The 14,745-nt window shown below is 45.3% G+C and overlaps 1 protein-coding gene across 3 annotated transcripts in view; it reads right to left on the bottom strand.

The window, feature by feature from the left end:
• Positions 1–13,064, bottom strand: part of PHF24 (PHD finger protein 24) — a 30,801-nt gene extending 17,737 nt beyond the window's left edge. For all 3 annotated transcript variants that reach the window (XR_015549006.1, XM_087419557.1, XM_087419556.1), the window contains exon 1: positions 12,896–13,064. The gene's annotated coding sequence lies outside the window, so the exon portion shown is untranslated. The remainder of the gene's footprint in view (positions 1–12,895) is intronic.
• Between the last annotated feature and the right edge of the window lie 1,681 nt (positions 13,065–14,745).

The following is a 14,745-nucleotide window of genomic DNA, read 5'->3' on the forward strand; positions in this document are numbered from 1 at the left end:
TTTACCGGAATAGGTTAGCAACCACTTAAATACTAAACTCAAAGATCAAAGGAAGAAATTCACCAAAAATAAATTTAACCTCATCACTGTAAACACACAGCCACAACACAAGATAGAATAAGGTATAACAAGAACAACTTAGAAGGGGAAGAGGAAAGTGACTGAATTGACTTAGTATAAGGAAATAGGAGGCTATCAGATAATGGACTATCTCATACACAAGATTTTTTGCCCAAACCTCAAGGTAACCACTAAACAAATAATCAAGGCAAAACCACATATGATAAACAAAGAGAAAACTAGAAGAATCATAAGACAGAAGAACCAAACTGAATTGGCAGTCCAAAACAAATGGGACAAGAAACAAAGGAAATGCAAAAGAACCAGAAAATAAGTGACAAAACAGCAACATTAAGCCCTCATATATCAATAATTACCCTAAATGTAAATGGATTGAACTCTCCAATCAAAAGATACAGAGTGGCAGGATGGATTAAAAAGCAAGACCCAACAATATGCTGCCTTCAGGAAACACATCTTAGCACTAAAGACAAGCACAGGCTCAGAGTGAAAGGATGGAAGACAATACTCCAAGCTAATGGCAAACAAAAGAAAGCAGGTGTTGCCATACTCATATCAGACAAAGTAGACTTCAAGGTAAAACAGGTTAAGAAAGACAAAGAAGGGAAATATATAATGATAAAAGGGACACTACATCAAGAAGACATATCACTTATAAATATATATGCACCCAACATAGGAGCACCAATGTACATAAAGCAACTATTAACAAACCTAAAAGGAGAAATCAACAACAACACAATAATAGTAGGGGATCTTAACACCCCACTTACAGCAATGGATAGATCATCCAGACAAAAAGTTAATAAAGAAAAATTAGACTTAAATGAAAAACTGGACGAGATGGACCTAGTAGACATATACAGAGCACTCCATCCAAAAACAGCTGACTACACATTCTTCTCAAGCGCACACGGAACATTCTCTAGGATAGACCATATGTTGGGAAACAAAGCAAGCCTCAATAAATTTAAGAAGATTGAAATCATAACAAGCATCTTTTCAGACCATAAGGCTATGAAACTGGAAATGAACCAGGAAAAAAAAAACTGGGAAAGTGACAAAAATGTGGAGATTAAACAACATGCTACTGAACAACCAATGGATCACTGATGAAATTAAAGGAGAAATCAAAAACTATCTGGAAACAAACGAAAATGATAACATGCCATATCAAACCATATGGGATGCAGCAAAAGCGGTCCTGGGAGGGAAACTCATAGCGATACAAGCCCACCTTAACAAATAAGAAAAAGCCCTAATAGGCAACCTTAAACTACACCTAACAGAACTAGAAAAAGAAGAACAAACAAAGCCCAAAGCCAGCAGAAGGAGAGAAATAATAAAAATCAGAGCAAAAATAAATGATATTGAGACCAAAAAAACAGTAGAAAGGATTAATGAAACAAAGAGTTGGTTCTTCGAGAAGATAAACAAAATAGACAACCCCTTAGCCAGGCTTACTAAGAAAAAAAGAGAAAAGGCTCAAGTAAATAAAATTAGAAATGAAAGAGGAGAAATTACAACGGATACCATGGAAATACAGAGGATTATAAGAGAATACGATGAGAAATTATATGCCAACAAATTGGACAATCTAGAAGAAATGGATAAATTCTTAGACTTATACAACCTCCCAAAATTGAACCAAGAAGAAATGGAGAATCTGAATAGACCAATAACAGGTAAAGAGATTGAAATAGTAATCAAAAACCTCCCAAAAAATAAAAGTCCAGGACCAGATGGCTTCTCCAGTGAATTTTACCAAACATTCAAAGATTTAATACCCATCCTCCTCAAACTATTCCAAAAAATAGAGGAAGATGGAACACTTCCTAAATCATTCTATGAGGCCAACATCACCCTGATACCAAAACCAGACAAAGACAATACAAAGAAAGAAAATTACAGGCCAATATCGCTGATGAACATTGATGCAAAAATCCTCAACAAAATATTGGCAAACCGAATACAACAATACATTAAAAAGATCATACACCATGATCAAGTGGGATTTATACCAGAGACGCAGGGATGGTTCAACTTCCGCAAATCAATCAACGTGATACATCACATCAACAAAACAAAGAATAAAAACCACATGATCATCTCAATAGACGCAGAGAAGGCATTTGACAAGATACAACATCCATTTATGATAAAAACTCTCAATAAAATGGGAATAGAAGGAAAGTACCTCAACATAATAAAGGCCATATATGACAAACCCACAGCTAACATCATACTCAACGGGGAAAGACTGAAAGCCATTCCTCTGAGAACAGGAACGAGGCAGGGCTGCCCACTCTCACCACTCCTGTTCAACATAGTACTGAGGTTTTGGCCAGAGCAATTAGGCAAGAAAAAGGAATAAAAGGAATCCAAATAGGTAACGAAGAAGTGAAACTCTCACTATTTGCAGATGACATGATTGTATATATAGAAAACCCTAAAGAATCTGTTGGAAAACTATTAGAAACAATCAACAACTACAGCAAAGTTGCAGGGTACAAAATCAATCTACAAAAATCAGTTGCATTTCTATATGCTAATAATGAACTAACAGAAAGAGAGCTCAAAAAGATAATACCATTTACAATTGCATCAAAAAGAATAAAATACCTAGGAATAAATCTTACCAAGGAGGTGAAGGACCTATACAATGAGAACTACAAGACATTATTGAGGGAAATCCATGATGACATAAAGAAATGGAAAGATATCCCATGCACGTGGATTGGAAGAATAAACATAGTTAAAATGTCTATATTACCTAAAGCAATCTACAGATTCAATGCAATCCCAATCAGAATCCCAATGACATTCTTCACAGAAATAGAAAAAAGAATACTAAAATTTATATGGGGCAACAAAAGACCCCGAATAGCTAAAGAAATCCTAAAGAAAAAAAACAAAGCAGGAGGCATCACAATCCCTGACTTCAAAACATACTACAAAGCAATAGTAATCAAAACAGCATGGTACTGGTACAAAAACAGACACACAGATCAATGGAACAGAATTGAAAGCCCAGAAATAAAACCACACATATACGGACAGCTAATTTTTGACAAAGGTGCTAAGAACATGCAATGGAGAAAGGAAAGTCTCTTCAATAAATGGTGTTGGGAAAACTGGACAGCCACAGGCAAAAGAATGAAAGTGGACCATGTGCTATCGCCATTCACAAAAATTAACTCAAAATGGATCAAAGACCTGAAGGTGAGACCTGAAACTATAAAACTCATAGAAGAAAATATAGGCAACACACTATTTGACATTGGTTTTAAAGGAATCTTTTCGGATGACATGCCTACCCAGACTAGGGAAACTAAAGAAAAAATAAACAAGTGGCACTTTATCAGATTAAAGAGCTTTTATAAGACAAATGAAACCAGAATCAAGATGAACAAACAACCAACCAGCTGGGAGAGAATATTTGCAAAACATACATCTGACAAGGGGTTGATCTCCATAATATATAAAGAACTTACACAATTGAACAACAAAAAAACAAACAACCCGGTCAAAAAATGGGCAGAGGAAATGAACAGACACTTCTCCAAGGAAGATATACAGATGGCCAATAGGCACATGAAAAGATGCTCAACATCACTAATCATCAGGGAAATGCAAATCAAAACAACACTAAGATACCACCTCACGCTGGTTAGAATGGCTATAATCACCAAGACAAAAAACAACAAATGTTGGAGAGGATGTGGAGAAACAGGAACCCTCATACACAGCTGGTGGGAATGCAAATTGGTGCAGCCTCTATGGAAAACGGTATGGAGATTCCTCAAAGAATTAAAAATAGAGATGCCCTATGATCCAGCCATCCCACTACTGGGAATCTATCCAACGCACCTGAAATCAACAATCCAAAGAGGCTTATGCACCCCTATGTTCATTGCAGCATTATTCACCATAGCCAAGAAGTGGAAGCAACCTAAGTGTCCCTCGACTGACGATTGGATTAAGAAAATGTGGCATATATATACAATGGAATACTACTCAGCCATAAAAAAAGACAAAATCGTCCCATTTGCAACAACATGGATGGGCCTGGAGCGTATTATGTTAAGTGAAATAAGCCAGAAAGAGAAAGACAAACACTGTATGATCTCACTCATATGTGGAATATAAACCAACACATGGACAGAGAAAACTGGACTGTGGTTACCAGGGCAGTGGGGGTGGGGGGTGGGCACAAGGGGTGAAGGGAGTCATATATGTGGTGATGGACAAACAAAAATGTACAACCCAAAATTTCACAATGTTAGAAACCATTAAAACATCAATAAAAAAAATAAAAGAAAAAAAGGAAAAAAGAAAAAAACTGTTTTAGTCCAATAGGAACACAAAGATCAGAGCGATCAGGTGGATCCTGGGGCGGGTGGGGGAGTATGAATCAGAACTCCAGGGAGAGGAGAGAAACAGTGGACTGAAAAAGCATATCAATTATACCATATATTTATATCTGTAAAGCAAATATTAAAAGCCATCACCTTTTTCTTGTAACATGGACTATAAAACAGCACAGCTTGACAGTACCCTCGCAGTTCCTATGGATATACAGAAGGTGCTAGCTCTCCAAATAGTTGGGGTACCCCGTCCCAGAAATTGTATTAGAAGTTTTAGGGAGCAATCACAAGACATCTACATTTATCAGCAAGAAGGCATGGGTTGGAAAAAAAAGTTGAGAAACACTTATTTGGAGACCTGGAATAACCATACAAAATTCACTTGTTCAAGAATGATTCATTGGAGGAAAACCAATGGCATGCATTTGGTTCTTATGGGCTTTTTCAGATAATGTAATAAGAGTTCTGAACACAGGCCAGCCAACTGGGAGGGTTACTCTGTAAGTGAACTGGCTCATTAATAGTGTATCAGCAAACCAAGCACAGGCATCTCCCAACACACTGTAGTCCTGCCACAACCATCAGCTTCTGAAGGATAACCAGAATCACTACTAAGCTATCTCAGTTGTCAGTCATGTCATTGCAGTGGTTTTGGGAGTTCATCCTTAAAGGAAGTTCCGTGAAGACTGAAGATGACATCCACCAGCAAAACAAACAAACATAAACAAATAAAAGACCACTTTCCAGTTCTGACCACTGGATCTTGGAGTACTGCTATTCCTTTTACCTGAGATGGTTAATCTTCTAGGCCACTTTATGCCCATAAGGGCAGAAAATGTAGAGAAGAACCATTAAAAAGAAACTATCAAAATCCAAAGAAGACCACAAGTCCTTTTGAATCAACATGACTTTGATGTTGAGATAAACTGTGAGGACACAACAGAATTAGGCTTCAAGAGTGAGGCTAAAACCCTTAATGCTTAATGGAGAGGATCATATCTGGATATAAAGGACACCATGATTAAAAGCAAGTGTCCTGAAATATCCAGGATGTGCACCTGGGGCGTTAGAGAAATTAACAAAATCAGCTATAATTTCTAGAGAAACAAGTGGTAGTGATTAGTGATGGGTAAAAACAAGTGCCTAGAGAGAAAAACCTGGCCTCTCCTCTGCTGGGAGAAGTCCTAGGAAGAAGAGTAAGTTAAAAGGAAATGAAGATGCAAAGATCCCACAAATTATGCCTAATGACTACTTCTTTGGCTAGTGGGTGGAACTGGGGTTTTCTGCTGCCCTAACAAGGATGAAGGAGGGATAAAAAGACATTGTCCCAAGAATGATGTGACTGTCAGAGACTTTGTGGCATCTAGGGAAGACGGAAAAAACCTCAGAGGGCAGGAGCAGGTGGCGGTGAATAAGAGAGGAACAAGCAGCTAGAATAGGACCGTCCGACTATATGATCTGGAGGAAATGAAAACAGATGACAACCAGAATCTTCCTTCGGGTAAGAGAAGCCTGTCTAGATGTGTTTGTCAGGCAGTAAGACATATGTGGGCAGCTTGGAATGTGTGTGTGCAAGACACCCATTCTCTGCAGAGTACATGCTTACAACACAGTGAGATTATGTATAAGGGCAAAGCAGTGGAAGTAAGAGGAGGGGTTGCTCCACAGCAGGAGCTGGTGGAGAAAGAAGGAAGGGGAAGGCAGCTAGGGAACCTCTTTCCAGCTCTCTATAAGGATTCATAGCTGCGATGAGCATGGGGAGCACCCCTCCTAACAGGCAGGAGTCTCCTCATTCGGCATGCTAAATGTGAAGTATATTTACTTGCTTTCATCTGACTCTTGACGTGGGAATGGCAGCTGTGTCGAAAATGCTCCAAAGCAACTAAAGTGACTGCTTGGAGGTTATGAGCTTCCCTAGGCAGGAACAAGGCAAAGAAAACCTCTGAGGTGGGGAACAGAGGAAAACAACCAGAGACTGGGATGAGCAGGTGGAAAAATGAATCCCAGTATTTCACTGAGATCAAGAGGGAGAAAAACCTAGATGGTTCCCATTGCCTTCCACAGAGCATGTGTTCTATAGATCTTTGTTGAATGACTGTTGCAGAGATGACTGGGAAACATAAAAAGTTTATTTGAGTTCATGCTGTCAGTACCCTTTTTGTTCCTCAAAGTTAGCCTGAGAGACTGATCAGACCAAATGTTCAGAACTCATTTCTAGAAACTACAAAGTCACCAGCTCATCTCATCACGTCTACTCTGCTTCCCTGGAGGTGGACCCTGACTGGTAATTCAGGGCTAGCAAGGATGAGAACAGGTAACCACATAGCAGTTATGGGTGATTCCTTCGACCACAGGGGAGAGCTACAGAACTTTGGAATTTAGCCAGTTTCCACAACCACAATGATAAGAAAAGAGAGACTAATATTACCAAAGTCAACAGTCCCTGCATTTATGACAGGTCCTGTGGCACTGTGGCCTGGCCCACAGGAGGGCGACTGCCATAAGGGCATGTGTAGGAAGCTTGAAAATGTATCCCCTCCCTCCTGGATTTAGGCTGGAGAAATTCAGCACAAGCAGCATCTGCACCTAAAGGTGAGAAATTTCAAGGTGGTTGACAATTGGCTTCAGGAAGCACATGTCTGAAAGACTGTCTGAGAGCCTCAGAGAAAGCCACATGCTTAACAAAGGTGACCAGCCACAAGGGTATGGAAAACCAGGAGAACCAGCATCTAAAAAATGCAGAATGCTCAGCACAGACCCTAAGCTCACTGTGCACGTCAACATCAATCTCAAGACTTTAAACAAAAATCATCAAAAGGAGTCTCCTTACCCTCTGCTGATCCTTGAGGAAATTCAAGCCCGAAATGGTCCAGCTGTTCTCCAGTGACTGGGTGTTCCTTTAGGAACCCAGTTCCTCACCGCAGTGCTCTTGGAGGCTGTTTCTGGTTAGTTTTGTTGCCTGGCAGTAGCCTACAGACTACTCTTAGTTTTTAATGTCTACAGACCCTGAAGGGGGTTTACCTGGCACCTCCCTATCTTTCTCCATTCTCCGCTGTTTATCCAGCACAGCAGCATTGGCTTCTGTCAGCCCAGGAAGGCGTAGTCACCCCAACTGTACAGGGCTCTTTTAGGGTTTCTAAGGAGCAGAAGGGCTAAAGACTGAGTAAAACTGTCTTCCTGGGCTCAGCTCGAGAACAAGGCGTGAGGAAGGTGCTGCTGTTTAATATTTACTGGAAGCTCACAAAGCTCTAATATACATGAAGACAAAACTATGGCATGATCTGTAGCCTCAGAGGCCCTGTGATGAGTCTTCATGAAAAGCTACAGTGCTGACTTCCCACAGAAGCAGAGCGACAGTTAAGGAATATCACACCGTCAGTGACTGGCTGGTGTGACTGCACTGAGCAAGCAGAGCTTTTCAGCAAGATGGACAGGCACCGCCTGTTCTCTGCTCTGGGCTCCTGAAGCAGATTCAGCCCCATTTAATGCATTTATTACATCATAATTATTGTGACTTCCTTGTTTGTTGATTCTACAAACGTTTTCTGAGTGTGGCCTACTATGTATCAGGTACAAATCAGATGCTTAATAACTGTGGGTAGAAGGAACAAATGGAACCTCACTCAGCCTGTGAGAATGCAGTGTGAGTATGTGTATGTGTAGGGGGCATAAGTGTAGAATTTTAAAAAAAAAGGTGTTGCTTGAGCTAAATTTTGAAATATGAGTAGGAGTTACCCCAGTGGATAAGGAAAAAAAAAAAGGCATTCTAGAGAGAGGCAAAAGCACAAGCCAAGGCATGGAGCTTTCTGGGGACTCCGTCATGGCTTAGATGGTATGAAGCCAGCTGGGTGCAGGGTAGAAACAGGCAGGGAATCCTGCCTTCACATAAGAATCAGCCCAAAGAACCGTTTTTGAGATGGTATGCTAAAAATACTTGTTTAGAAGGGAATATGTATTTGGATTTCAGGGAGGCAAAAAAAGGCCCAGAGAATTGGATTTCTGAGGCCAGGTAGCAGGATAGCCCTGATAAGTCCCCGGGCTGACCAGTGAGTACATTCCTTGGTCTTTGGACCAAGAGGAAATTCCTCTCCTTAGCCTAAGAGCTGGTAGGTGGTGACTGTAGTGCGACCCTGTGGACAGCAGAGCAGAACCCTGCTCAGTCTTTTTGTGCCATCCTCTCACCTTCTGCTATATCCGATGATGGTCTGCTGCTATTCATAAGGTTTTCATGGCCAATTTTTTCGGAAGTGGGTGGCCAGGTCCTTCTTCCTAGTCTGTCTTAGTCTGGAAGCTCTGCTGAAACCTGTACACCACAGGTGACCCTGCTGGTATTTGAAATCCCGGTAGCATAGCTTTCAGCATCACAATAACACACAGTCACCAAAGTATGACAACCAGATGGGTGGTGTGGTTCCCTGATAGGAAACTAATCCAGGCCACAGAGATGACAGCGCCAAGCCAGCCTATACATTGTTGTTTTAGTGAGAAGACCCCAGTACGATGAAACATTTTGCAAAAGCAGATAAAGATCATGTATGTAAAAGGGCTTTGTAAACCGTCACAGGATATCCAACTATAGGGTAGTGTCATTATCATCATAGGAAGCCAAGAGTGTGGCCAGTTCACTCAAAGCACATGGGCAAAAGCAATTTTGGCAGGCAATGGCAGGAGGGCTAAGAATGTGGCTGCCAGAGGCAGCACCAGACAGCAGTTGCGTTTCAGTGATGCCTGGGAAAAGGCATATTCTACAGTGATTCCTGTGGATACTCTATAAAGCTATATCTTTCCCCTTTCTTTTCTTATTTTTTTTTTTGTGAGGAGGACCAGCCCTGAGCTAACATCCAATGCCAATCCTCCTCTTTTTTGCTGAGGAAGACTGGCCCCGGGCTAACATCCGTGCCCATCTTCCTCCACTTTATATGGGACGCTGCCACAGCATGGCCTGACAAGTGGTGTGTCGGTGCGCGCCCGGGATCCGAACCGGCGAACCCCGGGCTGCCGCAGCAGAGCGCGCACACTTAACCGCTTGTGCCATGGGGCCGGCCCCTTTTCTTACTCTTTATAGCAAATGATTAGAGAAATGCAGACTGATTCTATGTGACTCCTCAAGGGCAAGGAACTCTCATATTTATCTAGCATAGTGCCTGGCAAGTAGGTAGCACTTAGTAAATGTATGCTGGTCCCTGAGGGGATTGCTGGAAGAGGAGGAGGACTGAGGGGGATGTTATAATGAAAAAATAATCATGCCTCCAGCTGGACACCGATGGTCTTGGTTTCTTGGTCCAAAGCTGGTAAGCAATTCCTGTCAGAACTTTGTCATTAAGATTGAGGGGTGGAGTGGATAATGATATCCCCATCAGAAATGAATAAATCACTTTGGGAAATGAAGATAGCAGAAACCAAGAGCACTGCTGGAGAAGAGCATGTGGGACTGGAAGATAATAGATTCTGTAGCTGAAGAGAAAGGAAACTATTTGCATAAATATGATCCACTTAGGAACAGGTGTACTGGAAAAAAATACAGGGAGTGTGGGAAACAGGCCAGGGAAGGTCCTATTTGTATTCAAGGAAAAGGAAGCACTGTCAAAAAGATGGCAAATGTAGGAGGAAGACAACCATAACAATGTGGTCAGAGAAGATGTGGAAGATTAAAGGCTGAAAAATCCAGACACATTTGTGTATACTCAAGTGAAACTGGGTGAGCCATTCTCCCCTTTTATTTCCCTTCGGAGAGAGCGTTTTTTTTGTTTGTTTGTTTGTTTTTTGTGAGGAAGATTAGCCCTGAGCTAACACCCGTTGCCAATCCTCTTTCTGCTGAGGAAGACTGGCCCTGGGCTAACATCTGTGCCCATCTTTCTGTACTTTATATGTGGGATGTCTGCCACAGCATGGCTTAATGAGCGGTGCGTATGTCCCTTCCCAGGATTGGAACCTGCAAACCCCGGGCCACAGAAGCAGAGCGCGCAAACTTAACCACTACACCACCCTGCCAGCCCCTGGAGAGAGTGTTTTTTTCAGAAGATTAAGGCCACCTGGTGACATCCTTCACACCCATTCTGGAATGATTCGACTTGCAGACTCATGTTGTGATTACGGGAGAGTTAGACACTATTCTTAGGATTTTTGTAATCTTAATGCTGGACATCAAGGAGGTGATATCCAAGGTCTAATATTTGGGGAGCACCTGGAGCCACCTAGCAATTTTTCCAGGGTCATGAGTGAGTGTGATACCAAGAGCCCTCAGTGAAAAGACCAGTTTAGGAATAAAACCCCAATGACAAAATCTCTGAATTGGAGCAAAGATCATATTTGCAGGCTTGCTCCTTCTGATTTTCCTTAAAAAAAATATATATATATATCTTTCTTTATTTTAGTGTGTTAAGCTGATGAGAGGGGTTTGACCTGAAAGGGTCTGTCATGGGGAGGTGCTTAACCAATATAAACGTTTGTCAGAATTTACTCCATTGAGCTGTGCCTGAGGTGCCACACCCATGTTTCAGGCAGCCATCAAGTTAAAAAGAAAAGCCAGCAATTGGTAAACCAGGTTCTGTTTTCTCACAAGCCTGATCTCTCTTCTCACTCTGTAACCCTAGGAGCCCAAGGAAGCCACTTCTATTAAAGGAGGAGGTCACTAGGTTTGGCTGTGTGGAAGAAGGGAGGCAGGAGAACAGGAAAACTCTCCCAGAATGACTCTGTGGTGAATTCCACTGCTTCACTCCCTCAGCACTCCATTTGTGGACAAGAAACCAGAGTCTATCCTTGGTCCCAAATTCACACCCATGGGATTCAGGTGGAATGAAGCGTTACCACGGCCGAGGGGACGAGATGAGGGTGCATCGCTATGTCAGGCGCAGACCCTTTGCACTCCCCAGACAACGCACTCCCAATAAGCCTTCCCTGGCTCTGCACCTTTCCCTCTCTCCTCCTCGTCATTCAGAGGCACTGCTGGGCAGAAGTGTCCTAAGTGGTAACTGTGGAGCAATGTCTGCTGTGCATGTAGTCAGATGGCTACAAAGACACTGTGGATTGTGCTTCCTAAAAGTGATCCTGTCTCTCCTCCCTTTCTCAAGGACTCTGCAGCAGGGAGGGTGGTCTCAGAACACTCCATCCTCTGAAGGGTTCCTTTAGTTCTCCAGAGCAAGTCGGGTCAAAGACCACACCCAGAGGCCTCCCCCAGAACCAATTAAGTCCAGAGCCACCCAGAGGTATGGTTAGCGGGGTTGCCAGTGAAGGAAGCCACGCTCCCAAATCTGGGGATTCAGTGGAAATCAGTTCCTGCAGCAGTCTCATCCCTAATTAAACTGTCCTCATCCACCTATTTAATCAGCACATTTACTGAGCGTACACTATTGCAAAGCCCTATGCTTGGCACCTCAGTGCAACTTATTAACAAAAATACACTCTTGCTTCTGCCTCCCCTTGATACTTTTCCCCATAAAAACGTGGAAAAACAGATTTAATGATCCCTGATTGTGACCTTGGGCAGGCTGTTAAACCTCCCTGAGTCTCAAGTGCGTGAGAGAATTTCCTGAGGCTGTTGTGAGGATTATATGAGATGTGAAACATCGCTGGTCCAGTCCTTGGCACGTGGGTGCTCAATAATCCTACTGTCCTTTCTTCCTTCCTTCAGAGGCCGTTCTTGACAGGACCTGCTCCAGTCAGTTGGCCACCTGCTCTTACTGCTTTCTTCCTGAAGGTCAGGCCCAGGGGCTCAAATCTCCTTTCTTTGCTTCAGAGGCCTCACTGGTCCTCCCCTTCCTCATGTCCTGTGCTCCTACAGAAGTTCCCGCCTCCACTGAAATCCAGCTTGGAGCCAACTGGGATCCCACGGAGCACAAAAATCCGAACGGGAGCAATGGACAGAGGCAGCGGCCCCACAGGGCCCCTGCCTCTCGACCGCGTTGGAGGGACACAAGTTGGGGCACACTGCGCCCTAAAAGAGATCAAGGCCAAAGGAAGTCCTCCGGGCATACGGGAAGTTTCCCTGGCCTGGATCCCACGGCAGGATCCCCTCCCAGGCAGCTCCAGGGCACAGTCTAAGGCCCTCTCCTACAGGGGTCCTCTGTGGGTGGGGTCCATCCCCCCACGCAGGCTCCTGAGGCTCCCCTACGTTCCCAAACGGGTTTCCACTGAGACAGCTCGAGACCCCCCCTTCCCTCCCGCAGTTACACAGTGGGTCTCTCGGGGACGGTGCCCTCCACGCTGGGCCGCCCGCAAACGCAGAGAGCGCCCTGGGGGTCTCCATCCACACAGGGGTCTGCCACGGGGGCGGCGGCCCCACCGCCTCCGGGACTCCCCCAAGGGGGAGAGGCAGGACACTCGAGGTCCGTCCACTTACACAGGGACCACCGCGGGGGCTGCTCCCACACAACACACCTCAGAGCGCTGCCCGCAGGCCCGCCCCTCAGGGCGCCTGCCGGCTCCCCGCCGCTCCCGCCCCCGCTTACCGGGACCATCAGGGTGCGGGACGCGGGTCCGGGGCTGGCGGACTCCACACCGCGGGCCGCGCACCGCGCAGGGCCGCTCGGGAGCCGGCGCGCTGAGGCCGAGGGCCGGGAGCGGTCCGCGCGGGCGGCAGGCTGAGACGGCGCGCGCCCCGAGCACACCCACGCTCCCCGCCCCCGCCGCGTGGCTGCGGCGCATGCGCCCGCCCGGCGCCCTCCGCGCGCCCCCGCGCCCCGCCCCTGCGCCTCGAGGCGCGGCCCGGGCCCCTCGGCTGGCGGCCGCGCGCGGGAGTGCGGCGCTGAGGGGCGCGGGCGCGGCGGCCGGCTCGGACGAGCTGGAGGTCCGCGTGCCCACGGGCGCCCCCGCACGCGCCCGGCTCCGTGGCGCCCGGACTGCTCCGGCCCGGCCCCCGCGGCAAGGTCAGTGCCCGCCCGGAGGAGGCGGCCGGGAGGGGCTCCGCGGGGCTGCGGCCCTCCCTGCCCCGCCGCACCTGCCTCGGAGGTGACAGGGACTCATCCGGAGCCTCGGCCGGGCTCCACTTCTCCGCCCAGGCCCACGACCCGGGCGTGGGGGCGCTCACCTTCGCGGTGCACTGCGGGGTGTCCGGGTGAGCCTTCCCGAGTGCCGGGCGCGCCCCTCTTCCTGTGCGCTGCTGTCTTCGGCTGTTGGCCCGTCACCTCCAGCAGCGAGGCAGCACTGGAATGTGCCCGCTGTGCCGCGGGCAACCCCTCGGACCGTCCGAATAGCCCGCTGGTCAGGAGCCCCAAGTGCTGAGGGCTGTAACGTGCGGTCCTCCAAACTGCGCGCTCTGAAGAGGGCAAGGAAAAGGCCAGGTCATTAAAGCACCTAGCAACTAATTACACAGAAGTAACTGAAGATATGCAAATGACATGCCAAGAACCCTTTACATTAATTGCGTTTACGTTTTTAACATACCTTCATTTCCTTGTGCATTCAATTTCTATACCTCAAATACAATTCACGTCTTCACTTTTGGAGCATCTAGTATTTGTTACACGCCGAGGGAGGTGCTGTAGAGGATGAAAGAACGAACTCATTTTGTCCTTAACATCATGGAACTTGCCAATAGGGAATATAAGGTCCATATAGTACTACATATTGCTATCACTTGTAAACAACGTGCCAGGTACTGTTCTAAACGCTTTAAATATATTAAGTCGTTAATTTTCACACCATCCCTTTGAGGGGCTGTACTGTGAGTTTCTATAGTTTGCCGGTGATGAAAATGAGGCACCGAGAGATTAAACAACTTGCCTAAGGTCGCATAGCTAGTATGTGGTGGAGATGAGATTGAAATCCAGGTATTCTGGCTTCAGACCCCAGGTTCCTAACCATTTTAGTGTACTGCCACTGAGAAAGGAGAGGCTGCTAACCTTCTTTACAATTACATCATACCAGCAATTTCACAGATAGGGTTCTCTGAATTGTTTTCAGTGTTTTATTTCTAGGCTATTGGACTGGTTTATATGGGAGAGGAGGCTGTAATATCACCATAGAAATCTCTCTTGGTTAATTCCTTCCTTCGAGCAAAAAAATGTGTATTGTGCACCTACAGTATGCCAGGCATTGTGCTGAGAACTAGAAGGGGTGCAAATAAGGATAATACAGGGTACTTTCCCTCAAGGAGCTGTGATCTCACAGAAGAAACAGGCACTGACAGAGAACCATAATACAAAACAGAAAACGAATGGTGCTTAATGGAGGAATGAAATGCAATGGGAGTTCCAAGGAGGAGAGAGACAGATTACTTCATGAAGGGAGGTGCTTGGGTTAAGGAAAACAAAACACATAATTATCATTTAACTTGTTGATATTAAAGTATTACAAACAG

This window comes from Ceratotherium simum, chromosome 29, assembly GCF_057802395.1.
Source record: "Ceratotherium simum simum isolate JZ-2026a chromosome 29, ASM5780239v1, whole genome shotgun sequence".
Taxonomy (NCBI): domain Eukaryota; kingdom Metazoa; phylum Chordata; class Mammalia; order Perissodactyla; family Rhinocerotidae; genus Ceratotherium; species Ceratotherium simum.